Source organism: Catharus ustulatus, chromosome 13 (genome assembly GCF_009819885.2).
Source record: "Catharus ustulatus isolate bCatUst1 chromosome 13, bCatUst1.pri.v2, whole genome shotgun sequence".
Lineage (NCBI taxonomy): Eukaryota > Metazoa > Chordata > Aves > Passeriformes > Turdidae > Catharus > Catharus ustulatus.
The window spans coordinates 19,411,198-19,438,068 of record NC_046233.1 but is presented as its reverse complement, the minus strand read 5'-3'; the positions used below and the strand labels follow the sequence as shown (position 1 = coordinate 19,438,068).

The 26,871-nt window shown below is 40.8% G+C and overlaps 1 protein-coding gene across 2 annotated transcripts in view; it reads right to left on the bottom strand.

The window, feature by feature from the left end:
* Nucleotides 1-9,903, bottom strand: part of PPARG (peroxisome proliferator activated receptor gamma) — a 50,293-nt gene extending 40,390 nt beyond the window's left edge. Inside the window, exon 1 of one of the 2 annotated variants that reach the window (XM_033072010.2) lies at nucleotides 9,827-9,903. The gene's annotated coding sequence lies outside the window, so the exon portion shown is untranslated. Of the gene's footprint in view, nucleotides 1-9,796 lie in introns of both variants that reach the window. The other variant, XM_033072009.2, reaches the window with a different exon arrangement.
* Nucleotides 9,904-26,871: the final 16,968 nt, after the last annotated feature.

The window sequence follows — 26,871 nt, the reverse complement described above, 5'->3', positions numbered from 1 at the left end:
ATTCATATTTATAATTATTCATACTAATCTCATCTCCTGCTCTGGGTATAGTGAACACCATACTGGCCCCTCAAAATTACCTCCAGCTTTTAGGATAATCCACATTCTCCATGGATATAGAGGAAAACTTCCTTTTCATAAGATTTGCTGCTCAGCACCAAAGGAAATAAAGGAACCTGTTCAGAAGAATGGCTTTTAGAAGATGCAGGGAGGAGAATCCTACGGGCTCTGACAGTAACTCTTCCCCACTGCCACACTCCTCTCAACAGCAAATTTCACAATTTTTTTCTCTGATTTAATTTCAGGAATTCTTACTCAGAGGATGTTTTCTTCCAGGAGCTGTACAACAGTTTAAATGACACCCTGGGAGAAGACAACAGTGCTATTTAGTGTGTAGCCTCCATTGCCTTTATTTCATTTATTTCATATTCATAGCTAAATGAGTTCTCTATCACTCCAGAGAATTCCTTTCTTCCACAGAGTAATGCCAGGTGTAATTACTACATTCATCAGCCTTTCCTGGAGTAATTGTCAGGAAAGTGGCAACCATGCTTGCACCAATTTCTTCTTCCTCCTTGCTTTTTTCTGCTTTCCTTCCAGGACAATTAAAGGTTCTCTCTCCTTTCTCTTCCTTTGTTCACCTCAACCCTTTTCTTTCCTTTATTCCTCCCTTCAAAATTTTGGGGAGGAAAGGGAGAGATGGTCCCTCTGTTTTCACATCTAGCAATTTGTTGTGATTCTGGGGTTTTTTTCATTCCAATCCACCCCCTCTGCCGTTCTGTGGAGATCCCCAGCCCAGCTCTTCCACCAGTGCCAACAAAAGAGCCGCCCTCAGGGTCAAGCTGGAGCAGAAATTCAAAATTGCCACATGCTTTCTAACATTGTGCTGTGCCTTCCTGTTTCTGGGGAGGGGAGGAGACAGGAATCTGCTGCCCAGCCTGCGTCAGAGGACGTGGGCATGCTCCAGGACAGCAAATGGGGAGTATGGAGCAGTTATTGTTATTGTGAACTCACCTCGGGCTGCGGCAGCGCTCGCTGCCTGCTCTGCTGTCCCCAGAGACAGCAAAGCTGTCACTTGTTGTTAGCATATCAGACAGCTCCTGCTCTCAGAGGAGTCATGAGTGAGGCTAGATTTGAAAAACAGAGCAAACTTGGGCAGAAAAAGAACAATGAGCAGGGATGCCAAAATACAGTGAAAGACCACGTTATGGCATTGTCAGCATATCTTAAACCAAGAAAAGCTGAAAATCTCATAAGAGACCAGAGAGAATTCAAAATCAAGAAGGTTCCAACAATAAACTTTAAGCTTTGAGAATGAAATTCAAACATCTGTATTTTTTTAAAGAATTCCCCTGGATTTTAATACTTCCATTGGCAAAAATAAAAAGGTCTAAGTAAATAAAGAAGTCCAGCAGGCATAGCTAATCTGCCCACTGCCGTCCTCTGAAATTTCCTTTAATTAATTAATTAATTAATTAATTTCCTTTCCTGATATTCACTGTGGACAGCTTCTTCCCATTTTCCCAACTCCCTGCTCTGATGGGCCTCCAAAGTCCCACACTGGCCTTCGATCCCTGCCCTAATCCACCACTGCAATTAATCTAATCACACTGCACTCCAGTAGCTTCTATTAAGATTAAAGATAATCTTGCTATTTCACAAGATTAAAAAAGCCAGACCCAATCCTAAAATTGCACATTACTCCACCTATTCTGCATAAATTCTGTTTTATGAATATTAGAAAAGAGGAGGGGACTGATAATATTGTTATCTTTTAAAAGGACAACTGAGAAAATACACAGCAGTTTTCTGGATTTTTGTCTAATCTCTCACCTACTCGAAATTGGCACCAAAAACAGAATGGAAAGAAGTGCACATGACTTCCACATCCTCAGTGTTACATCATGAAGGATGAAACAGCAGATTATGTACAGCTCACAGTGCTGCTGTGCTGTGTGCAACTCTTCCCTTGCATAAAAAAATGCCCTTCTCAACAAAACTGTGACTCATGAAAAAATTGACAGATACCAATGAAAACAGTGATAGACTCATTTCATAATGGTTCCTGTTACTGTGGACTCTGACATTCGCCTATGTGGTTTTTCTTAATACAAATTATACAAATTTAGCGTGTAGGTCGTTAATATTCTATTTTTGGATTACGATTTTCATTGCCAAAATTTTTTTCAACATGACATCTACAAGAAAATATCTTTGCTGTAGAAAAAGTGGGTTCTTGCTGCTGAAGGGTTTCCCAGTACTTCAAGCACTGTCAAGAATTCCTGCCCACGCCAGCTGTGCTGTAATCATTATTTCTTAACAAATCAGTAATCCTGATCTAAGAAAATAATTCCTCAAATGTCATTACCTGTGTCAGAATGCAGCTTGCACAACCTGGTGTGTTACCCTGTCTAAAATCCTGAAACAGTGCAAGGATTTCAGGCGTGGGTTTTATCCAAGGGGCTAGATTTCCTGCAAAAAGCCCGACACTGAAGCAGATTTTGGGAACATAACAAATATCCTGGTAAAGTTGGCCACACGAGGAACAAAATTTGGGCAGTGCCCATAGGAAGCCGTGCAAGGAAGCCTCTTGAGTTTCCTGTTCATCACGGCTTAATGTTCTGCCCCGTGTCACACAAACAATTCAGCAGTTTGAGACAACTGGTGAGCTCACATCACCAAATAATGCTCCAAAAGCTGGCAAAGCAGGGGTGGAATTAGCTTCCAATAGCATCTATTATTATTACTATTATTAATTATAATAATAACAACAATAATAACCCAAAGAAACAAGGTAAGAACTACTAATTAAGCTTCCATCAGATTTTAAAAATTATTTTGCATTGCCTTACTAACGAGAAATACATTGACACCATTGGTAAAAACCCTGAGCCCTTCACTGGAATTCTTGAATATTTGCTTTTTTCCTCTTTAAGTTCAAGACCTGAAACTTTTGTAGCACTAATTTGGAAAGTTGTTCTGTAGTCAAATGAACAACTCCTATTTAGATGAGATCTTTAGTAAAGAATCCATTCCAGGCCAGTTCAGCAATTCTGGCAATAGCTGTAATGTAAATGTAAAAACACCCAGACCAAATGCAGGAAAAGAAACCTTTTAAATGGTGCTTATTTCAATCAGAGAACTGATTTAATGTGAAATTCTTTTGTTTTAGATAAGGCTTTAAGTTTCATCATGTTTATTATCTCAAACCATCTTCAGCAACAGCTGGAAATTGTGAAAGTGAAAGCACATCTGCAGAACTTTTGTTTCCATATTCTCTAATCCTGTTCTAGGCAAAACTCAGAAAGTCTGTACCTCTATATGAGTACCTTCAAATATTCACCCATTTGTAGAACTCAATTTATGTTGCCAATACTAGGGGATACTTAAAAGAAATAAAATACTTGCCTGTTTTTCTTAGTATTTCTACTAATTTCAATCCCCAAATACGTTATCATGCCTTATGCACAAACAAGGCATCTCAGATATGCAGTTCAAGTGCAAACATTGGAATCTGGGAGTAACAAAAGGGAAGAAAAACAGTGAAACCCTTGCAGAATTTTTGTGACTCCATGAAATAAATCCATCTACTATCACTGGTTACCTTTAGGGGGATTGGAGCATAATTAAGTCAGTGCAAGAACTTTGTTTTAGACATAATACCTGTTAGAAAGCACATAAATATTACATTTTTTCCTCGTCCTGAAGGGAATGAGACCCTCTGCTGCGGCCTCTTCAAAATTTCTCCCTGAATATAGTCCTGAATAAGTTTAGACAATACAGATAAACTCTGAGCAAATAAAGCAACCTTTTGCCCTCATGTACTTCTGTACTTGCTTATCTATAGATTTCTCTGGGTGTAACTGAGAATAAAATTTGGGTTTCTTGTTTTTTTACTTTCATAGGTAGGATTAAAAATCAATTTAGCAATGTACCACATAATAACATGCTTCCATGAAGCTTAAAAACTGAGATTCAGCATAAAATATTGTAGCTGAAATACCACTGTAGGGAACAGCAACTCCAAGGAAAACACATTCGAGATGAAAGGATAAACTCTCAGTTTTATTTACTGTAGACATAAAAAGTCAGGACCCAAACCTATCATGAGGAAATATGTACATTATGAAAGGCAGTAAATAGAAGTGGCTGCATTTTTCCACAAGCCCCCATATTAGATAGCACCACAAAGCATCAGGTCCAGGTAGTAAAACCTGTTTTTCTGACCACCCCTACTAGAAGATCTTGGTGTGAGTGTTAAAGCCTGTAATTAACATTTTTCTTTCCATAGTTCCTTTTTTTGGTGGAACAATCTGAGTCTTTTGGTAGCCTGACATCTGTCTCACAGCACTATGGTTGAGCACTTAGTTCACAGCAATATTCAAATATTCCCTCAGCACAGGGAGTGAAAATGTTCATCAGTCTGTTGGTATACAGCTGGCAACCTGGCTCAAAGCCTCTCAAACTTCCAAATTGCTGCTACACAGCCACAAATACTAACAGCAGTTACACAACCTCTCTGTTCAATAAATCTAAACAAACACACAAGTACTATGGACTTCTCATGCAATATCATAACATAAAAATCCCAATTTATGCAATGCAGCGTAATCATGTATTGTGTAAAAAGTTTAAGACGAGATCATAATTCTGGGCAGGACTGCCTTGTGCAAATATGAAATTCTCTGCAAAGTAAATGCTGAAACTCGGTGGAAAAACACAAGATGCAATAAGAAATCTTCCAGTGCTCTGCCTTATCCTATAAATATTCCATACAGCTGAAGCTGTTTGGATGCAAATCACATATTTAGAATTTTATGCACACAGGTGAGTTAGAGGAATTGGAGTGGAGGTCTATAAAAAGTCAGAGGGTTCTGGCAAAAGGGAATCTAAAATATGTCACAATCTGATCTGTGATAAAGAGGGAAGACATCAATCCCCATGGAGCCTATGAAATTCCAACAGCCCGTAAAGCAGCACGAAGCAGACTATTTTATAATGGCATAATAACAGCTTGTAGAAGACCAAAAGGAGAATTCATGCCTAATTTGAAGTCTGGAATAAACTAATAGCAACTGCAACATCTGCACCAAAATGTTGGCGTTCATTTGGAGTTGAAATACGTTCAGAAATTGATCCCATAAAAGGCAGATAAATAACTCCTCATGCTACATGGGCATTTCTCATAATTTTTAAAGAAGAATATCTAGCACTTGAGCTGTAACACATACTCATGGGTATTTTGTTTCAGGCGTTTAGTCTCACAGAGCAAGCAGCAATTCCTTTAGAGCCAGACCCTCAATTTTGAGCATGCTAAACCCACAGCCACGCAGGAATTCAGCAGTAATTGCATGGAAGCAAACTGTACAGAGGACTAGACTTTTATCACTGCAAACCTGATCCTACTGAAAGAGCACATCCACCACTGACCTCAAGGAAGCTGAGATTTATTTTATTTTTTTTCTAAGACCCTATGCATCTTCCACTAAACCAAGAAGTTTCTTTGCTAGCGTGGAGTGTTCTGTATATTTTCTGTTGGGATATTATCTAATATTTGTAATCCTGTGTTATCAGAAATTACACAGAGCCTTTCAGCACTGCTGAGATTAGTAAGAAGCCATTCCTAACACAGGGTTAATCCCTTCCCTACACACACACATCCCCTATAAGCATGTCCAGAAGCACACACCTGTGTTCACCCCAGCAGCCATGCAGTGCTGGACATAAACCCCCAGAGCTGCGGCAGCTTTTTGTTTTGTAAATTGCTAATTATCAACCAGCAGAGTAGACTTTGGGATTCAGAGACTTGAATTCATAGACTTTGTCCTGAATGTGCAGCCTGCATGGCATGGAGGAGATCTGCTTAGTCATGAGGAGAGGGGGTGGCTGATGCAAGTCCACAGAGCATCTCCTGCCAGTCCATTCCAGAAATTCACAACCCGGCTTTGGAGGTGGCTCCTTCTCTCCCCTGTCTAAGGGGGATAGTTTTCCTATTTCCAGGGAAAGCTTGAGAAACTGCCAAGTAAAGAGAAGAGATGTCGAGGTGTTTTTTGCTGCAAATTTGGGGATTTATTACACAAATCCCTAACTTCTTCTGTCATCATGCTGATTAGAATCTATTATCATTGTCAGCATCATTTACTCTTGTAAGCACAAATGGACACACTGACATTTCTAATTTCATTTTTTGCCTCCATCTCCCTCCTACATTTCTCCATTGCAAGTGGGGAACTCTTTGCATTCTCATGTCCTAGATCACACAGTATTGAGAACAGGGGCAATTATTTCATTTGAGTAAGAAGATGGCCCCAATCTTGACTAGGCTGCTCGGTACTACTGCAACACAGGTAATTAAAAATATCTATATAGTTCATGTATCATGAATTTTAATTGGAGAATGATGTAATTGTTTAGTTCAATTCTATAGAGTGGTTTATGAGAGGGCAAACAGTCCAAATAATATAATGGAAGGTGTGGGTGGAGTGGGAGAAAAATGAGAACATCATCAAACTGACTTAAGTTCTGCGAAAGTTTCCAGAATAGGCCTTGCTTCATTTATCCCCCCAACCTCTAAATTTAAAGAGCAAACCTCTAGGACAGATTTATTATAATTTGCCCTGCAGCATGAGAAGAGCTGACAAGTTTGTAGCGGGAGGAAGAGGAAAGTCCATGTTGCAGCAGAAGAGCTGATGCTGAAGTAGAAACTTAATGTTTCCTATGGTTGCCACATTTATTTTCCCCTTTTATTTCCTTATACCTGCAAGACCTGGGAGTATCCCAAGCCCACTCACCACAGGGCTGAGTACCAGGGTGATAATTTGTTTAGCACCAGCATTTTCTACATTGTCCCTGGAACCTGAAAGCAGCAGCACCACTGGGGAAAGGTGGACTACCCTACATTTAAAACAAAGCACAACTGAAAAAAACACTTCCTGGGCTCTTCCCTTTGTGGAAAATAAAAAGTGGAGGGGGGAAGAGACAAAAGAAATATAAAAGGTTTATCATTTAATGCAGAAATCAATTTATGTTTCATATTCCTGAGAATCCAAAGACAAATCTTACGGCTCTTTCATTTTTCCTTCTGCCTTGGAAAAGCCTCTTCAGGGAAAAAGACGGGGGTAAGGAGGAGATTTTTTCCCCAAATACTCTGTAAATGAAGCCCTTAAAATTGACCTGTTAATGAGAACGCCCAAATTCTGTTTGCGGCATGAGGAGCAGGATCTGAGGACAACAATTTTCTCTTGCTTTGGATTATTTCTAACTCTTTCTCTTGTTAGTCCACAAAAAGTGAACTGACACACAAAGAACATTTGGCATAAAGTACCTGAAAACCAGATCCTGCTGTTAAAAAACTACACACCGTTATGGAAACACAGACTGAAAAAATTAGCACTTATAAACCTATTAGTGACTAAAAAATGAAACCAGAAGCAATAACTAGTGGAAAATGTTGTATCCAAGACTTCAAAAGAACTTAGCATGGAGAATTTGTAACTGTGGGATGATTCCTCTTGAGAAACTGCACTGGAAACACTTTTACTGTGAGACAAAGAAGGACATGGGAATAATCCTCGTGAAAAAGTTTGTAAAAGAAACTCAGATTCTGAATATCAAACACGCACAATTAGTGATTCACAATTAGGCTACTAAAAAGGGCTAGGAAATATATTCAACTCCACTCTAAACAGATTATATTTTTAAAAAATCCTGAAGAGGGCCTCACCAATCAAGGTGAAAAAAAGTATTAAGTTTACTTTTCATTATTTAGTCCAGACAGAGTTTTCACTCTACTTTGAAATTTTTCTTCTTTTTGCAATAAAATCGTTTGCAACATTTCAAAATTCATTTTATTAGCCATTAATGTAAGTAGGAAATTGCACTAAAAATAATTGAAACAGTGCCTTTAAATTTAAAATGCCCATAAATTTATTTTATTGACTTAGAAATGGACTTATAGTTATTTAAAAAAGTCAGATTCAGAAGCACTGTTGATAAGGGGTGTATTTATCAGTCCAATAAGGAAGGGTAAAAGGTATAGCTTCAATATCCTTCAATTAAATTCTAATATTGCACCGCCTTCATATCAGAATTCATTAATGAAACACAAATTTATATCAGGAAAAAATATTATTTGTATATTCCACATTAGAATGGAAGTTTCACTGAATGCGGGTGTTAAATATATTGTATATTGTAGGAATTTGGCACGTCTAAGGAACGCAGACCATCTTAAGGCTGTTTAGAAGTATGGAATCTCTGAACCACTACAGTTAGTGAGATATTTTACAAAACTGATGTCTAAAAACATTCCAATTCAAAAGTTGTCTGTGTAAAAATACCTTTATTTTATATTTCCGATTGGTTATCATTCAAACTATTTTTTTCAGCTCTCTCTGCCCTTGACAAGCCCATGCTTATATTGTGCCACATGCTTTAACACACTGCTAGGAGTGATTTCTTGTAATCTCATAATTAAATCTTTGAGCAATTTTTGCAGCATTTTTTTTTTTTTTTGGTGACAGCCAAAGTGAATAATGATGTCAAACACATCACTTGGTGCACCAAATTCTGATATTAATGAGAGTACATCACATGCAACTTTTTTCAAAGGAGAGCACTAAGGATCCTATGTCACAGTCGCTTGGTGTGCAATGGGAATTGTTAGTTAACTAGTAACAAATCACAGTAACCTTTTAAAAGGTAAATCACTTATTAAATGATCGACTAATTGCTACCAGAAAATAGATATTTTTAAATGGAACATTATAATCGTGTTCTACACCAAAAGTCTATTCAAAGATGTGGCAGCAAGTCACAAATACAAATCCAACCCAAACCCCCGGTTATTTCAAAGAGAACTATAACTGATCCACCTGATTTAAAGGAACCTAAACTCCACGGGACATCCAGAAATTGATAATTCCCTGAGCTTTTAATCACAATAAATGCCAGCCTTACATCACTGATATTAATAAATGCATCCCTGTTAAGTCAGCATAGTATTGTCGTGTGTACGCAAGGCCACAAAGTTACAACACCACAGGAACTTGCACTCTCTAGCTGCAGAATACCCCGGGGAGAAATGACACCAGGAAGATTACAAAACGCTCCTGCGAACCTGAGGCATGCCATCAAGACACAATATATTTCAACATAGCATCTCAGTTGTTACAAGCTGTGAGAGGCTCCCCGACTTTCTGCGATTGGGAAATTGAAAAAAAAAAGAAGCTGTTCATTCATTACGAGAGCAGCCAGGTGAGCCCAGCACTGCCCTGACGCTGCTTTCCTCAGGGGAGGCAGGGATGGACGGCGTGCAGAGGATCCATCCATCCGTGGACAGATCCCCATCACCTCTGCAGGGCGGCCCCTCCAGCCCGAGCATCCTCCGCTGCCCGGCTGCTGCCGGACCCGGTGCAGCACCATGGACACAGTGCCCGGGTTGCCGCGGCCGGAGCGCCGGGACCGCACCGGGACCACACCGGGACCGCGCCGGGACCGCACCGGGACCGCACCTGGAAAGGGGCCGGGGCGCTCCGGCACCGCATCCCGCCCCCAGCGCCCGCGGCTCCGCTGCCGCCGGGGCCGCGCCGAGCGCTCCGCTCTCCCCGCTCCGCTCTCCGCGGAGCCGCCGGCCCGTCCCTCCCGGCACGCCGAGCATCTCCGGCGGGGCTGCCGGGGCTCTGCGGAGCGCCCTGCCCGCCCCGAGCCCCGGAGCCCCGGCGGCCCTGCCCTCACACCCTCACACCCCGCACAGCCCGGGATCCCCCAGCCCCGCGCTCCCCCGCCGCTCCCTCACCTCGGGCCGGTCCCCGCAGCCCGCACTGACCTGGCGCTGTCAGTTCTCAGCGGGAGAAACTGTTCCCTTCAGCGGGATAAACTCCTCCGCTCGGCCCGGCCTCCCGGGCAGGGCCCGCCTCCCCCGGCGCCGCCTCCCGCCGGCCCACGGCGGGGCTGGAGCGAGCGGGGCCGGGCCGGGAGCGGACGGGACACGGGGTACGGGGATACGGATGGCGATGGGGACGGGGTACAGGATCGGGATGACGAAGAGCGGGACGGGAGAGGCGGTGGGGCAGGAGGAGGCTGAGGAGGAGCCGCGGCTCCTTCCCCGCTGTCCCCTCGGGCCGTCCCTGCAGCTTGGCCGGTCCCCTCCGGGCCCGTCTGTACCTGAGGGCAGAGCGAGGGCCCCGCAGCGCAGCTGGAATTTGATCTCTGCTCTCTGTAATCTCCCGTAACTGAAAATTCACTTTTTCCGCCTGCCGGCTGCTTTCTCTTTTGCCTTGCCATTCTCCAGCCAGCTCCGCTCTGCGCTGGGTGGTTTGGCTGGGTCACCTCACGTCAGGCTGTGTCCTGCTGTGACAGGAGTAAAGGCTTTTCTGAAAAGGTTCTTAGCACTAACAGAGGTAAAGCAAATGCTTTTTCATTTTTTTTTCTTTCTTTTTTTCCTCGTCTGAGATTATCTGTGGGCGCTCTCCCCCCGCTCGCAGGAATGCAGAGCCGAGCGGCACAGGCTGCGCTCGGTGCCTCTCCAGAGCAGCAAGCCCCAACAAGCCTGTCACCTCCTCTATCTCAGCCTCTGAGGCTTTGAAAAAGAAGTTAGATGTGAAAAAAAAAGGCGTAAGATCAACAGGCTTTAGAGAGTCATCCTGGAACTCGAGATGCCCCGGGATACAGCAGTTTATCTGGAAAAACTCCTGATCCCTTGGACATCGCTGGAAGGTTGAGAGGATCCCAAATTTGCCTCATTATGGTTCTTAGTCATCAAGCGTTTTGAAAGAGAGCCCACATTTGCTTTATTATTTGTATACTGAAGGCAATTTATAGATTAGGGTTGAACACGTCAAAATACCTGGACTACCTACAGATACTAACTTTGCCTCCAGCCTTTTGTTTATGAGAACAATCTCTCTGTCTGCGGAGGCTTGAAACCTTGTGTTAATTTTAATGAGAATTATCTGTCTATTTGTATAGGCTTGAGGTGTTACCTCTGCCTTGACAGATCAAGGAATTTTTTTTTTTCAATTCCTGCTTTTTCCCTTTCATCTGAATTTTTTTTAGCCCTGAAAATGTGGAAATATATATTTTTAAGTGGTTATTTTTTATTGTTTGGATTGGGTATTTTAAAAATTATTTTAACGTACTGCAGTAATAACCTATTCCAGTAATACTCTGACTCAGAATTAGAAGCCGGATCCTGAAAACAAGTAAAACAAACCCTAAGAATTACGATGGATGAACAAAGAGGCAAATGTGGGTGAAACAATCTTAACAATAAGAAGTTTTAAATACCCTAGTTGTTAATATTTCTACCCTTTTACAGCAATTGCTGAGGTAGAGTTTCAATAGAAAGTTAAAAGGAGAAGGATCTGAGCTGGACACTCACAGAGCTCTGGTTTAGTCCTGGTGAGAACAGAACTGCTGCTCTCTGTGTGAGAGAATTCTCTGTGCTGGAGAATTCCCCAGTTAGTTTAAGTGTCTGAAAACAGAAGATCCCTCGCCAAAATCAAGGTTTTAACGTGCAAACTTTTTCAAGCTCCGTGCAACTGGGAGTATTCCAAATATTGGCAGGTATTGATAACATCCAGTTGTGACCATGCAGTCCTGCTTTGAGCCCAGGCTTTTAATAAAGGCAGAAATACAAAGCACAGTTTGGATTTTAATTAAATTGCGCGGCTGAGACAGATATATCTAAGTCAGTCCAGAGAAATCAGCCAAACACAGCTTGCACAGAAATATTACAAGTCTATCAGTCTATTTCGGTCCTAAGCATTATTTTCTTTAGCAAGTTCACCCTTTGAACAGAACTCATTAAATATAAAGCAAAAGCAGAACCATAACTTATGTAAAAATTACTTAGTTTTTGTAAATAAGCATTTTAGGAGATTGAGGCAGGAAAGGAAAAGATTACTTAGTCTGATTTCCTGCTTAGCACAGATTTTTAGGTAGGATTTGATATCTTATTGAATGTTTCTTTTAGACAGCTAATCTTAATTTGAAGAATCAAGAGATGAAGAACCCATACATTTTCTCTGGTAATGAAGAATAGGCCTTATTTATAATTTGAATTATTCTGTTGTTTTTTTCTTAACAAAGAGTGAGTTTTTTTTCAGAGAAAGCCAATAATTTTTATATTCGTAAAGAAACAAAATAGGCTACAAATATATTATCTATTCTGTAACCAAGATGCTTTATACAGAAATGAAATGGTCATAATAAAGACATTTATCAGTATCTCGTAAGTTTTTGTTTGCATTGTTTGACTGTGCAGATTTTGATGATCCAGACTTTCTCCCCTGCTTATCTGAGTGAATTGCTAAGTTTGGCTGGGACCTCTGAGAGTTATGAAACAAGAATGAAATGTCAGGCTCAGGCCTTCCTGAACCATGGGCAATTCTTCCCTAAGTTCAAAGAGAAGCAGAAAAGACTCTCTCAGCATCAGTTCTGGTTTTAAAATTAGAAGATAATTTGTCTTCACACAAGATCAATTATATTCTGTTTTTCTTATTGGGTATGAAAGCATTAGTTAATTCTTCTCATGTGAAAGAATTGCATTTTATATTAACTTTAATCAGTCTGTTTTTCATGGTGAGTCTTTTTGAAGCATTTATTGCATTTGAAAAAAATTATTTCTGCTTGCTGTTATTACTGACTGACTGTACATTATGTGTTTCAATTATTCAGAAAATTTGGAGTAGATTAAATTGAATCATATGGCAAAAATAGTTCTCACTGGTATGAGAAACTGAAATGAGTACTTTGTGGAATCTCCAGATGGATAAGGGTGTTAGCAATGACAAAATAACCTCCCTCGAGCAGTTTCATTTCTCTTTTCCATCTTGATGAAGGAATTTCTGTGCAACAATTCCCAAGGAATTCCAGGTAGGTGTTTATGGTTAGAAAAATTAATTTGTTGGAGGTGATGCTGTGATTTTTACAAGTGGCTTGAAAAGAGTGGCAACCTTAAATAGATTTCTACCCCTTCCCATCTCTGCAAAGACACAAATTCCATCTTTTCCTGACTTTTTATATTTCCCTCGAGTTTGTGCTCTCAGTCTCTGGGTACATTACTCAAAAATCACCACTCATGCAGTGTGTCCCATCTGGGCATTGTGGGATGGAATGAAGAAGTAGCCAAACTTTTAACATCTAGAGGGCAATCTCCTACTCTGAGAGTGCAGCCAGATATCTGACAGCAGCAAGTTCTGATTGTGCAAATTGCATTGCTTTAAAGGAATGGAGTTTAAATAAGTTTAAAATGTCCTGTACTCCAGCCCTTTTTAAAAGTTACCCTGTGTTCTTTCTCTTGAGTAATGTAATATTTGAGTTCATATATCTGGTGTCCTTTTATTGATAAAACACATATCTTACTTGCCTCAGCATATCTCATTCTGTCTTTATTGGCAGTTTTTGGTCTGGGAAGGCATGTTTTTAAAAAGTAAGTCATAATACCACACCACAGTCCTATCTACAGCTTGCACACTCTTTACTTGAAGGGAATTCAGAGTTTCAACTGCTATCAGTAGCATTTTACACAGATATATGGCAAAAGCTAGGCTGTAAACTGCGTTCCTGTAAGTGCTGGTAGAGCTCTGTGCCTGGGTGAGTTTCTCCTTGGATCCAGCAGGAGGGATAGAACCAGGCACAATGCAGATCTTCCACAGATAACTGCAGAGCGGGTCAAAACAAGAACCCCTTAAAAATGAGCCTCCTCTGCCTGAACTTCGAGGCTTGGATAAAAAGAGAACAAAATCCAAAGTATGCCTGCTTTAAATTCACCAAAGCCAAGATCACACCAGCCTGCCTACCTCTAATTGTAATGTCTCTTTTTTCCTGACCTTTAGTCTCTCCCCATCTCTTAACTTCTCTGATTTCATCTTCAAGGGAATAACCTCCTCTCTAGGGCTGCCTGGCTCTGCTGCAGTTGGATGTGATACTCTTGTTCCAGTCCCACTCTGATTAAATGGGCCCAAACTGCACATCACAGACAGTCGGCAGGCTAAAGGAAATACAGGAATAAGGAGCTCAAGCATGTACTGATATCTGTCAGATGTGTTAATCCATCCTAAATTTATTTCTGAAGGAATCCCTTTAAAACAACCAAAAGGTTGTTTTGAGCCTTGTTTAAAACCAGTTTATCTGAATTTCTCTGGTGATTGAGCTCAGACAGATTTATGAACATAACTTCAGAAATCCAGATTTCTACAATTGTACATGCTTAGACATCTGAAAGGAGCAGCTGATGCAACCAAGGCTCAGGGTTGTGCTAATCTGAGATGGGAAGGAGGTGGCTGGGTTGTGGTTAAAGCATGGGACTGGGCTGCTGAGAGGTCTTGCTTCTATTCCTGGTCGTGTCACTGACTTCCTGTGGGTCACTGAAGTCACCCAGCTCTGTCTCATTTTACTCATCTATAAAATAGAAATATTATTGCATTGCTAAAGCACTGCAAGAAAAGTCATTGCTGTCTGTTCAATTGTTTTATGCTCATAAAAAAAATTGTATCAGCAGATCACAGACATATTCCTAAAGCAACTCCTTTGGGATAACCTGCTGCCTTACACAGCAAGTAAGTGATTCCGGTAAAGACTAAAACATCAAAAGTACAAATTTTAACGTAAAATGTCTCAAGAACTTTGCTTCTGTGTTCCAAGTAAACATTTGTTCACTAAGAGAATCCTGTTTTCCTTGTAAGAGTATGAGAAAGGTACTCGCTCCCTCATAATTTAAAAATAATAATTAATTCCCCTTCCCATTGTTTCTTTTAAAGGACTGCTCATTTTACTCCTATACCAAATAGAAATAATATTACATTGCTAAAGCATTGCAAGACAAGTCATTGCTGTCTATACAATTGTTTTATGCTCATAATTTGTGTATCATTGTATCAGCAGATCCTAACTATATTCCTAAAGTTATAGGAATACATAGTTATAGAGCTGTATTCCTAAAGTAACTCCTTTGGGATCATTTACTGTCTTACACAGCAAGTCAATGATTCCAGTAAAGACTAAAACCTCAAAAGTGCAAACTTTAACTCAAAATACCTAGAGAACTTTGCCTCCAGATTCCAATTAAACATTTGCTCATGAAGGGGATTGTGTTTTCCTTGTAAGAGTATGAGAAAGGTACACACTCCCTCATAATTGTGAAAAAATAATTAATCCCCCCCTCCCATTGTTTCTTTTGGAGGACTGCTTGAAGATCTCTTGGTACTTCCATTTCCTATAACCTTTGTCCCGCTTTATAGTTTTTATACATTGTTGTGATGGAGTTAATTTGAAGCACTATTTTTAAAACCCCTGCTTTTTACATATTTTCCCCAAATCTCCAGGGTGCTCTGATGGACGTAGGAAATGCTGCCGGTCCATTACATGCTGATGATGCTGTAGAACAGCAGTTCTCACTGCAGCTCCTAAATCCCAGGGAAAGTCATGGAGTGGGGAGCATCTCCTTGTCCTAAGGATCAGTTCTCAGCATCCCACCACCACAATTTTTATTTCTACTGCAAAGAGGTTTTAAACCAAGGAAATCAGGGTCTCTTTCAAATGTGCGGCCAATCAGGTTTGTTTATTTAAATGCTTCAACACATTTTAAACATCTTGGAATTATTCAGGCTGGATATAGGTAATAAAGACTGAAAGAGAATTATATGACATTCAGATTATCCTATAGATTTAATTATGTTTGCTGAAATGCCTTCATTAGCATTTACAGTGAATGGGTTGCATGGCTTTTGATAAAGGACCAAAGATTGAATAAAGCATTTTCTTGATGGTCTTTGTAACTAATATATATTATTATAACACTAAACATCCTAAAATGGTGTCGTTTTGGCCATGGTAGTTCTGAGGGAATCACTAGGAGTGGCACAACAATAAAATGGGAGCAGCCTTTTCTTACATCTCACAAGTTGTGCTGCAGAGGTTTCTTCATCCACAGATGCTGCGACCTAACAAAATCAACACCACACTCCGCCTTGTGCCTTTTACCCAGGCAGGAGTGTGAGAGCCAGACAGAACTTAGTGAAAAATTACTCCAATGTTTGTCCTATTAGGGCACCCAATTTCCTGGGGTTGTTTTGTGTAAATGCACACAGATGCTGGACCCAAAGGCCTCAGATGAGATTTTGTAAGTGTAATAAATATCCCCTTACTCTATGATTAAACCTGCATCATAAAAACGTGCAGGGAATTCTGCTGGGCAGAGAAACAGTAACTTTAATCCTTACATGAATTATGTCTTGCAGAAGTACAAGAAAACAAAATATGGCCAGGCAAAGCAGCTTGAAATAGGTGTTACATTAAAGGCATCACGTTCCAGCCATGCAAATTGTTCTCTTGGTTTGTCTGCTCCCCTTCTGAACTGACTCTTGCTAGTCTTTCAAATAAGTCATTATTTTCATTTAAGATCTGAAGACTTCTAAAAAATAAAGTTAATAACTGGTTGTTAGTCTGTGCGGAGCATTAGAGGATGCCAGGTAACTTGAGCAGTGAATCAGGGGCTATTTTTGGGAGAAAAATATTACAATAATTTTCAGGAAATAACCTTTTTGTTCCAAAACAGCTGTCATTGAACACTATTATATCTACAACAATTAAAATTATCTTTGGTAACTTTTAGTGTTTGGCACTGCTCCATTATTGTTCAGTTAAATATTTTTCAAGTGTTTTAGGACTTCTGCCCACTGTGTGCCTGAAACCCTCCATCATCACTGGAGAAGCTCCTGGCTTTGTCATCCTCTCTTAGGATATTTGACAATTTTTGTGGAGGTTTTTGCCATTCTATAGCAGCAGCCCTTCTGCTGACTCAACTTGACCTCTATAGAATTTGCCTGTTCACGTCAAGGGTTGAATGCCAAAAAAAATTTTAAAATTAAAAAAAAAGTACCAGCTAACATATAAAGTGAATTAGGAAGCATGTGCAAACATCCTGGTGAATTTAAATAGCTAGTTGGATCAGAAATGGAGGAAAAATAACACTGGGTCAGGAACAACACATAAAGCAGCCAGAAACCTGGTATTTCTAATTTAGGATATAAATACTCCCTGCTAAAAATTTCTTTGTTACAAGATGTAATTGATTAAATAAAGGCAGGTTTAGAGTAGGGGGTGGTGTTGGTTGATGGCTTTAATATATTTAAAACCTCAATTTTAAATATTTCCGCAATGCTGTGATTTTTTTTTTATTCCCTCAGATTGTAACTAACTGATAATGCAAATAACATTTTTGTGTTTCTCAGAATGAAGTCTGAGTTATTTTAGTTGTGATAGCACTTGTGATTGCTCTATGTGACTCTGAGTCCTTGGTATTAGCAGAGGAGAACAGAAAAAGCTCTTCAAAAAGTCTTTCATACACATGTAAGCTTTGGTAATTTTTATTAGTAGCTCATTTGCACACTATGGAATGTTTACTTTTATTTTCATAAGTTAATATAGAAGCATCCCTTCAGAGGACATGGAGCAGATGTCATCAAACTCATTTTTTTCTGCAGAAGTTTTTCCTCTGTGAACTTCATTAGCAGTGTTTTCTTACCTTGTTGTTGTGTGAGCAAAACAATGCAATTCTGGGAATTTACAGAGGCCATTGTGCTGATTTCTGGTATTTGAGTTTCATATAAAGCAATAAATAACAAAATGTAGCAGCTTAACCTAGCAACACACTGTTGTTTCGGTGAACTAAAGAAAATTTCATATAAACTCCCAACTTTTATTTGAAAATTGTGGCGATTTGGGCCTGGTCGTTGTTCTGTGCACAGTTCTTTGCTCCAGCAGCTGAACCTGGAGCCAAACTCGTGGAAGCAAAGTGCAAAAATAGGGGTAGAATGGTAGGACAGAAAATCAGATTCAACTGGGAAATTCTCATGATATATTGCTCAAATATGCTTAGTAATAGACTTTCCACTTATAGAAGCTTTCTTTGTGTTGTGTGGAGTTTGGCCCTTTGCTGAATTTTTTTCTTTAAATAGACTTGATAGGTAATTCAATGTTTATCATCAATCACTGAAAAGCAAGTTTTTACAGGATAAAATACAGATTATGAAGTGTATCAGAAATCAAGATTATTTTATAATAGCCCCTCTCCTCAGAGTGTGACAGTTCACATTTGGCCACAACTGAAGTCACTTTCTGGGTGACAGCTGGTTTTCCCTATTTGGTTGGTTTTTTTCAGTAATAATTTACACCTGCTTCCAGAGAGCAAAACATCTCTCAGAATATGAGTGGAAGAAAATGTACAGCTTTTTCTTCCAGACAGACCACAGAAGTTTCAGCTCTCTGAGGGGTAGTTCTTACTTCCACTCCTAGAAATAGAAGGGTTACTACTGACAGGAGAGGGAAGTAGCAATAGGAAAGATTTTGGGGGGAAAATGGCTTTTTGTAGACTGGCCCTTGGGCAGCTTTGCTCTTGAAGGACATTTATGCAGGCAGGATAAAACAAGAATTCACAGTGCTTTATAATAGAGTGAAATGATAACAATAAATACCCAAGGAGTGAAAAGCAGAATTTCAGATTTAATATTCCACACAGTAATGCAGAGCAGGAGTACTGAAGGATTTTAACTTCCATTAAGATTAGGAGAACAAAAAAGATAACAAAACTGCCTTTGTCTGTAGATACAGGTTGAGAAAATTACTAGGAATTGGGAAAAAAGTTATTGGTTTTAAGAATTCAGCCCGTCCCTTGGAACTGAGTTATTACACCTGCTGATCTTAGCTCAGGAGAAAGAAAACACTTGGGGTAACTGCTCTCACCCATGGCAGCAGCCTCCTTCCATTCTGTGTTTTGTGGTTCCATTTTTCTGTTGACTCATCACACAGCTCCAGGCTGGTTTTGTCTGGCGTTTTATTCATAAATGTATCTTTTAAAATTTAATTGATTTTTTTTTTTTGCTGTTGTTTTTGTTTGGAAGTCTCAGCTCCATTGATATTTTACCTCAGCTTTTTTTTTTATTTTATAACATTCCTATTTTTTAACTATTTAATTTACTAGCTTGGGTTTTTTAATGGTCTCAAACTTTACTTTAAAATAATGTTTGTATTTTTGAGAAACAGTTCTTGTAAAAATATCTGGGTTTTTAATTTTTTTTTTTTCAAAGAAACAGCAGTAAAACTTATTTCTCAGAAACATTTATTTGGTTCTCTAATACTCTGAAACCACTTACATTAAGAAAATAAATAATGATTTCTAGTAGCCAGGTGAGAGTAGGAATGTGCACAAGCTGCTCTGAGATCTAGTTGATATGGCAGCAAATCCATGTGTTAAATTCACCTCTTTCTGTCTGTATTATCTTTCAATTTTTAAAAACTGATTATCTAAATATTCCATATTTGTGTTTCTCCAACATCTGGTAAGTTATTTATAAGACTATATTTGATAATTCCCTCACATGTCTAAACCCCATTTTATAGATATTTCTTCTTGAGTGTTGTTGGCTTCCAGCTATGCTTTTCCTTCCCACTTTCCCACAGCTCTGCTTTTCCAGAAGCCAATTATCTGTTCCCCTTAAGCTTAAATAATAGCCATTGAGCTGGTGCTGAAGCAATTCTGAATGACTATTTAAATAAATTATAAAACTTGCCCAGCACTCGTTTCAAATTAAAATATGAATTCTCTCAAAGGTAGAGAGCTGCCCTGGACCTAAGCCAGTCTTAAAATCCCTTTTAGGTGTGACAGGACTATAATTGTTTTAGGATCTGTGATTTGCATCACCTTTTACCTGCTGGGTTTCAGCTGCAAGAACATCAGCAATCCCCAAGATTAAAAAAAATTCTCTTTTTACTCTTTGTTTCTCTGGAGGGGCCACACCAATAGCACGAGACCAACACCAGGTAGAAACAAACAGACACAGAACAGAAACAGAAACAGAAACAACAGACCAAAAACGAGGTAGAAGAAATACTTCCTTAATCTAGAAATTTATGCTTATTATGTAGGGCACAACAATAACAATGAAAATCCCAAACACCAAAAAAACTCTAAAGTAGCAGCCAGAAAAATAGTCAAAAAGTTGTTCCAAAGTCTTTGGAGTGATTTGCACAATAAGAACATTAGGGAAAAACAAAATTAATTGAAGAAGGGTTGACTTCAGACCTCTTAAATTTGAAATCACCATTAGTAAAACCTGGACTTTCTGAGCCCTAGGGACACCTGTGCATGTGCTGCAGCTTGCCTGAGCTGAGAGAAATGAATCTTTATTCCCTACCTGAATGGTTCATCCTGTGACATGTGCCCTGAAATTCCATCTCCCCTGCTAAGGAACTGGCCAATCTAACAGTGGCAAATGAAATTCTCCTGTTAGGGGAATAATTCCCCTGAAAAATGAGGATACCAGAAGATTTGGTAATCACCTTCAGACCAGCCATGTCTCAGAAAAGCCAGGCTGATGGTGAGGAAAGCTGTATTTTGGAGAGGACCTTTCCAAAACATATTCCTAGATTTATTTCTTATTAAACCTACTGCATCTGAGACTATTCACATCAGGCCTTTCACATAAGAGTTTTCTCAGTTATTTAATATCCAGTTTGGTTTTTAATTTAATTTTCGATTTTTTTTTGTTTTTGTTGTTTATCTTGTGGTACTAAAATTTCTAAGTCTTCTTTAAGCTTTCTAAAAAGAACTGCACTTCTGTCATGGGTGATGTTACCTCTCCTGTGATTAGCAAAGCTGGAATTAGTGAGAAATGCTGAAGAGGAACACAGCCCTGAATTACCCTTTACATGCTCCCTTAGGTGAATGGCTCTTGGTGGTGGTTTATGGGCAGAAATGTTAAACATTAAAAATCTGCTCAATTGTGTACAAGATCCTTGGAGTAGATAAATGACCCTGTAATAACTTCAACTCCTAAAGCAGATGTTAATTAGGCTGGGGGTGATTTTTAAAGCATTGCCATAGTGAAAGTTTCCAGAATGTTTTCTGCTCAAAGCAGAATTTGAGAAATTCCAAAATTATTGGTTTTTATTGTTTTTTTTTTAGCTCCTTAAACCAGTGAGGTGATTTGACCTTTCCAGGGATTTCCTTAACGGACAGAGCTGAAGGATAAAGCTGCACTTTGGATGCTACAAATGTTTTCTGTCAGCAAAGATCTTCTGTATTTTCTGTCGGTTTTTAAGATGTCTTTGTAGTGTCAGTGCGTGTCCCACAGTGCCACACATGCTGACACATGTCTGCTGTCACTGCCATGGAACAATTTATATTCATGTGGTGATTTGTGTGTCAAGGACTGCAGCAATCAAGGCTTCAACTCATTCCTGATAGAAGGATGAGCAGAATTTAGGCTCTATCTCCTTTTCTCATGACTGTGGGCAGGCATTGAGGGGGTTCTTTTCCCTGGCTCTCTGTTTTGGGGAGTGTTCTGCAGCCCACTACAGAAAACAGACATTCCTGAACTGAAAACAAACAAAAACGTTGTTTTCTGCAACTTTGGTTTCCCAAGTCTGAAAAGCCATTTCAGACTGCTATGCAACTAAAGGTGACTGAACAGAATCTGGTGTGCAGACAGAAATACCCATTCCTGCTAAAACCCAAACCACTGCTTTTGTACAGACAAAAATGCTTCAAGAATGGGGTCTGTAAACAGCTTTATCTTGGATTCCAAGCACATGATTCCTTCCTGAGGGCAAGGAAGGTGCTAGCAAGTGACAAACCGGGGAGGTGAGAGAAGCAGCTTCCATAAAGGTGTGAAGTTCTAAAAGATGCTCTGTACGCACTTGTTTGGCTCATTTCTGCCTGACCCTCAACTTCTCCTCCTTGTGGGCATCTTCTCCCTCACTCTTATCTGTTCTCCCTGATAACTGTGCCAAAGATTTCTGCTTGGCTCCTTTGCTGGTGGCTCCTGATGAAGTGTTAAAACTGAGAAAAGGCCCTGGCATCTTTCTGCCAAAACCTTTGCATGATCAGAAAGATTTTGATTGATGCACTGTGATTGATGCAGGGTTCTGTTTTGTGCCAGAATGGCCTTACAGACGTGGCAAGCAGCTTCTTTAGGTTTGGTTTCGACACCCCGAAAGAATCCAATTAACAGTGATATGAGAAGTGATGAAATGTTAGTAAAAATCAGGAGATGTTTTCTGAATTAATTAGCAATTTAAATGGGCTTCTACATTGCAAAGGCCACTGAAGGACTGCTGGTACAACCCAAGGGTAATTGACAGTGTGTGGGAGCTGGGCTGGAAGACAGTAAAAGCAATTTACAGCTTTGTTAAACCTGTGGACACCAGGGACTTGGACTGACCCCGAGAAGGTAAAGGTCAATTGATTGGGATCAAATCAGATCAAACCTTCTCTAACACCCCTGATATCTTTATGTGCCCGAATGTGGAAGATTGGGAGTACCAAGAAATTATTTGCCTTCATCTGGAGTTGCTTTCATCCATTCTTTCCTCTACGCTGAACAATTTCATGATCAGTAAAATCCATGTAATCTTTCCCTAAACATTGAATTTATCATCATGTTTCCTTAATTCCTTCCTGAATCTACAAGAACATCACTATCTTCATAGTAAACTTAACACAGAACACTTACTTCACAGCTGTTCACAGTATTTTATCTATTAGTTTTATAATATTTATTATTTTTAATTTATTTATTATAAAATATTTTCTTTTATTCAGCATGCAATACAACTTCTGCATTATAGCTCAACTCTGTATTTAATCTCAGCTTCCTAAACACTCAGATTCACCACTCTCTGCTCCTTATCTGGTTTTCTGTAAATGTGAACCATTTGGCCCGTCTGACATCACACACTCTGCCAAACAGCAGAGAAAGTAATTGGAATTCTCTGAGCATTTCAGCTCCAGCCCCTGGGCCAAATCCTCAGTTGTCATCAGCTCCGTTGCCGTAATCATGGGGCTCCACAACAGTTCATGGAAATCTGCTGACACAAATGGAGCCTGCAGCCCCTGTCTGGAATTGAGATCCATTCTTCCCTTGCCTGATGGGAAGGAAATTTTTTGTACATCCTGGTGCTGTTTTGCGCAGCCTGGCTTGTCAGTGATTGCCACCTTTGTCCCCCTGGTTACGGAATGTGCTAAATGCAGCAGCTGGGATGAACTGTTGTACCATCCCCACGGAATGGGGCAGCGGTCACATCCACTCTTGGCAAATGCTTCCAGCCTTGGATCCTGTTCCTTGCATCCTGATGCTGAAAGTTCTGTTTACTACAGTTTTCACAATAGCCTTGGAGAACGAGGACTCCCAGAACACAATAGTGAACCTCCCCAGGAGTTGCCAAGAGGGAAAAAAAATCCATTTCCTTCTCTGGCAGTGGTGGGATGTAGGTAAGGCTGCACAGCAGCCCTGGCCAGCAAGAGGGGCAGAACAACACTTTGGGCTGCCATGAAGCTTCTTTTGAGAAACGTCCTTCTTCTTAGACAATGGGAGTCTAGAATGAATTTTCTTGTTCAAGGAGATTATGGAAAGAGAGGAAAGAAGGATGGAATGTGAAAATTCAAAGAGAAAGGAATCTGAAATCTCAATTCTCAACCTGCTCTGCATGTAGCAAGAAATACCATTTAAAATAGAGGATGCTCTGAGTGCTATGGAAAACATGAAGACATGTGCTTATAGGAAGAGTATGTCTGGAAAACAGACATTCCTGAACTGAAAATAGTAAATAAAAATGTTGTTTTCTGCAACTTTGGTTCCCAAGTTATAATATTGCTTATTAAATATCAGTAACAGAAATTCTAACATGAGGAATAGAGTGGGAATAGCCATGAGAAGTCTCTGGAAGTGTAAAACAGCCAAGACCATTAACCAGAATATACAGGACTGCTACTCCAAGGTTTGCTGGTTCTTCTGGCTCCCAAAAATCCTTTTCTTGCATGGGAGGACACAGGGGTTGAGGTGAGAAGCAAGGATGATATCCATGGTATTTTTTCCTCTTTTTCCCTGGAGAGTGGGCAAAGAATGGCACAGATCCCACTGAGGCTGGGCCTAGGGAGCAGCAGCCCCTTTGAGAAGTAGCACAAAAGAGATTAAAGTGCTAAAGGACTTGGTTTGTTCTGCAAGGGAGAGCAGAGCAGGAAAGGACTGGAAGGACACAATCTAAACAAGAACACTTCACTGGGAAAGGGAAACAGAGGAGCCAAACATACCAGAAAGAAATAGAAGGAGGAAAGTGATGAGTAGAGGAACTCCATCTGGATTGTGTCCTTCAGGGTTCCCTGTATCTGGTACAGATTTTAGCAGCATGGGTGCTGATTTTGAGTCAGTTAGCAAAACGAGAGCTGTGCTCTCACAGCTTGGGCAGTAGCCTGAGTGTGGCTGTTCTGCAGGCATGAGGCCTTTTTTGGTTGTTTTTTTCAATTATAGTGTTAGTTTTGTTCATCTTCAGCAGCATTTACAGCAGAATTAGTCAGACTTGCACTCGGCTCAGAAGACATGTTTTTTAAATTAAGCTTCAGTCGAAGAACAGATGAATTTAAATAACAGGAAAATGTGTTTCGTGAGACTTTGAGAAGTTCGCTAAAGCCCCAAACTTCAAAATTCGAGAGGTCCAGTGACACCCCCTATATAACCTCATTTTTTCCCTCATCTCAGTCACCCTGTGCAGGACTGCTGGAGATTCCCAGTGCCTTTGGAACAGAAGAGGGCTTGTGCCTTGCACACCTTGGAATCCTTCTGTAACTTCACCTTCTTGATCCAGAACTGCCAGTTTGGAGTTCCGAGCAGCCCAGCGGGGCAGCTGAGCCCAGGTGAGGGGCACAGGGCCAGCCTGGGGCAGGTGTGCCCTGCTGGGGCTCAGGGGCACTGTTCCAGGCTGGAGTGGCCAGATGCAGGATTGCTCTGGGGAAGGGGAGGATGAGAGCACGAGCGTGGGTGGAACACGGGAACTCTCTCTGGTTGGCTGGGGCTGTGCTCGCAGTGGAAATATGCTGACTTTTGTATGTATGTGATAAATGTGTTTTAAGAATAGCAGTGATTTCTTAATCCAGTTTTGCAAGTACAAACAATTACGATGCCTTGTAAAAGAGTTGTTTGGATCCCGTAGTCCCAATGTAACAAAGATCAAACTGCCTTTCAGCTCCTGCTGGTCCTGTTGGAGGGAGGAGGGCAAGCAATGCCAGAGCTCAAAATCAAATATTTGTATCTTAATTTTTTATATGAGCTTTTGGGGGGAAATACTCCAAATTGATCCTACTTTTTTATTCTTTTATTCTTTTTGGGTTGAAACACAGTCGCTGGTTAGTGCTGCAAATTCCATGTGAGTTTACTGACACCCCGGTGTGTATTGAAGGCTGTGAATATGTATGAAGGCATTTTTGCTCTTCAGGACAGAGCAAACCAATTTTCCCTTAACACTTCCCACAGTAGTGATGGGATTGGCTGGGTTATGCTCTTTTTAAGGCACGAGGAAGACAAAAATACTTGGTTGCGATATGTACACAGCTGTAGTTTTGTTTCAGAAAGCAAAGGAAAACACATGGTGACATTTAAGCTCTACATGGCCAGAAGACCCAAAATGTGGCTCTTCAGTAAAGACGCAAAACGTGTACTGCAGAGGTACTCGCAGTTTAAGGCAGCCCCTGACGAGCAGTGCTGCAGTGGCATTGAAAACACACAGAAAATATATCAGGACAACAAGTCACTGCTGGCAGGAATATTTCTGCGTGAAATATTTCTGTGTGAGTACAGGATCATCCCAGGCCTGCTTCTGCCACATGTGCTCGGAGCTGCCTTGCATCCCAAGGGTGAGTTATTCCCTTAACACAAGGCTCACTGCTGAGGGTGTTTATACTCTTAAAACAGGGATTACAGAATCTACGGACAAAACTGCAGGGGGAAAAGTTATAAAAATGGGGTTTGTTTCTCTTAGCTGGGATGCTCCAGAGTTCTGAGTTTAACTGCAGTTGTAACTTTCCTATAGGTAGCGTGGCCAAGATCTGTTTCAGAGCCCATGGGTGGAAAAAACCCCAGTCCCTGTTTCTCTTTTTCTGTTCCCTCGTTTTCCTTCCATCTCCCTGTGGTGAGCAAGGGGAATTGGCACTGAGGTGCACCTGGGACTGGGCCGGAGGAACAGCCCCAAAAATCTCCTTCCTGCAGCTGCAATAAAGAAAGTGAAATGTGGTGTGTGCCTGTACTCAGCCAAAGAACTGGAATTTTTAATTGGATTGATTTTTTTTTTTTTTTATTTAGAGTTCTACCTAAGGTTTCCCCTTTACAGCAGGCTTTTAAAATAATGCAATCATTTTCAAAAGGAATTTGTTATCAAAGGTAAGACACGGTGCATGATTTGGCAATATTTTTGTAGGTCACTCAGTTATTTGCAGCCTTCTCTCTCTCTGTTACTTCATTATTTCCTCTTCTTGCAAACCCCTTTCATACGATTTCTTATTGTGTGCACATGGAAGTTTCCAAGCTAAGGCTGCCTAATCTGATTCTAACAAAAGAGGAAAAATGAGGAAATGATTAATTGTGTTTGAATTCGCTCATTCTTTCAGTTTTAATAGCGCTGGGGCTCTCAGCGTTAAGTGAGTTCAGAACAAGCACTAACACGAGTTGGTTGCTGTGTGACACTGGGATAAACGGAGATGTCCCCGTGGCTCTGGGCACTGGGATTGGAGGGATGTGGGGGCGGGATGTGGGGCCGGGTGGGGGCGGGATGGGGTGGGATGGGGAGCTGGGTGTGGGGCCGGATGGGGTGGGATGGGGTGGGATGGGGAGCTGGGTGTCGGGTGGGATGGGGAGCTGGGTGTCGGGTGGGATGGGGAGCTGGCTGTGGGGTGGCATGGGGTGGGATAAGGAGCTGAGTGTGGGGTGGGATGGGGAGCTGGGTACCGGGTGGCATGTGGGGCCGGGTAGGGGCGGGATGGGGTGGGATGGGGTGGGATGGGGAGCTGGGTGTCGGGTGGGATAAGGAGCTGAGTGTGGGGTG